This window comes from Narcine bancroftii, chromosome 1 (genome assembly GCF_036971445.1).
Source record: "Narcine bancroftii isolate sNarBan1 chromosome 1, sNarBan1.hap1, whole genome shotgun sequence".
In the NCBI taxonomy this organism is placed as follows: Eukaryota; Metazoa; Chordata; class Chondrichthyes; order Torpediniformes; family Narcinidae; genus Narcine; species Narcine bancroftii.
In genome coordinates, this window is record NC_091469.1 from 94703185 (window position 1) to 94704771 (window position 1587).

General features: G+C 41.4%; 1 long non-coding RNA gene across 1 annotated transcript; it reads left to right on the top strand.

Moving 5' to 3' along the window:
• Positions 1-530: 530 nt before the first annotated feature.
• LOC138740565 (uncharacterized) lies at positions 531-1303 on the top strand. Its single transcript, XR_011343045.1, has 2 exons — positions 531-636; positions 766-1303. It is a non-coding gene; the product is annotated as an uncharacterized lncRNA (long non-coding RNA).
• Positions 1304-1587: the final 284 nt, after the last annotated feature.

Genomic DNA, 1587 nt, shown 5'->3' on the forward strand with positions numbered 1-1587 from the left:
TAATGTAGCTTCCTGCAGGAAAAAATTGTGGATTTATTCTTCTGGTTTGGAGCATCAGAGGCTAATTTTGCAGGTTATTAAATATGCTGTTTAGAAATGAGAATTCTCAAGTTTAGCTTGTTAGAAGTCCCTAACATTTGTCCATTTTACTTAAGCAGCTGCAGGATTGTTCGAAACAAGGCATCAGTCTTCACTACATGAATGGCAATGATGTGAGATCAATGCTCAAGTGATGGTACTTCGCACCAAATCAGGAAAAAAAGGAATAAAGGGAAGCAGGTACAGTATTACAAAGGGGCTTCACTCTCAAAGCCTTAAGGTATCAACATCTTTTTAGATGGGAAGATTGATCTTTCTCCAGACTTTTTAGACTGTTAAGATGCACAACCTGTCTTCGGGAAGCTGGCTCCGTGAAATATTTCACACTGCAAGCCGGCATCCTGAAGCAAAGGAGATGTGACATTTATCGCATAAATGTCGGCTTCAACTGTGATGTAATACAATCGCGCCTGGATATGTCATTGCTGCACTCTCAAACTGGTGGTGGAAGAACAGATGCATTTGATAGCCTTGTATATTCTGTGCTGTCTTTAGAACTCAATCCAAGCTGCTGAGTGTCATAATCAAAATTATTAAGTAAGTGATATCTCAATTGTTAGATGAATGTCTTTGCATGATCAGAAACTCAATTTTGAATTTCCCCCACTTTCGTCATGAACTGAAGATGTCAAAATGATGTCATCACCCCTTCCTGTACCATTTTAGATTGGCCACAGAGCACAACACTCCACTGCTGACAGTACCCCTCTTGGCGGAACGAAGAAGGATGAGTTTGGACCCCTCCTCACATCCGTCATCAATTTTTTTCGAAGGTGGAAAATATCCAGCTTTCAAGCTCTGTGTAAAAGGGGCTTATATTTACTTTCAATGGCCTTCTAAAGGGACTTGCCCCGATGTAAACTTCAGGAGAAAGAGATGCCCCCAGGTGTTTAGATTGTATCTAATTCACTCAAGTATAATTTTATCAAGACATCCTAAGAATCTGACTGTGGAAAATGGATCAGAAGCACACACCAGGGTAAGAGAATGAAAAGCATCAGAGATGGTTCTTCAGGAAAATGGTTGAATGCAGCACTCCATCCCAGTAAAAGAAAGAATTTGCAAAGAAACTCAGCTCCTATACAAGAACCACCTACTGTTCAAATCAATGATACTTTGCCTTTAGACTTGAAAATTCTCATTTCTTCACTGGCCCTTTTTTCTAAGCTCTACAAAGATGAAATATATAAAAATTCTGCATCTCTGGAGTGGGTCACAGCCTTTCAGGGCTTCTTGACAGGGTTCTATCATCCTAGGACCATGGGACAGGCTTAATTGCCTGTACAACAGGATGGCAGCACTGTTTCTTTTATCAGTGAAGATCCTTGGAGCTCCGTATCCCAAATGGCGGTGCTCTCATTCAATTGCCAATCATTCAGGTTTGCAGGCATCAGGGGAGCAGTGGTTGGGAACAAGGAACTAGGTGGGAGGCAAGAAGTGGATCTCTGAAGGAAATCTAGGAAGGCAGTGGAATAGTTTAGTCAGGGC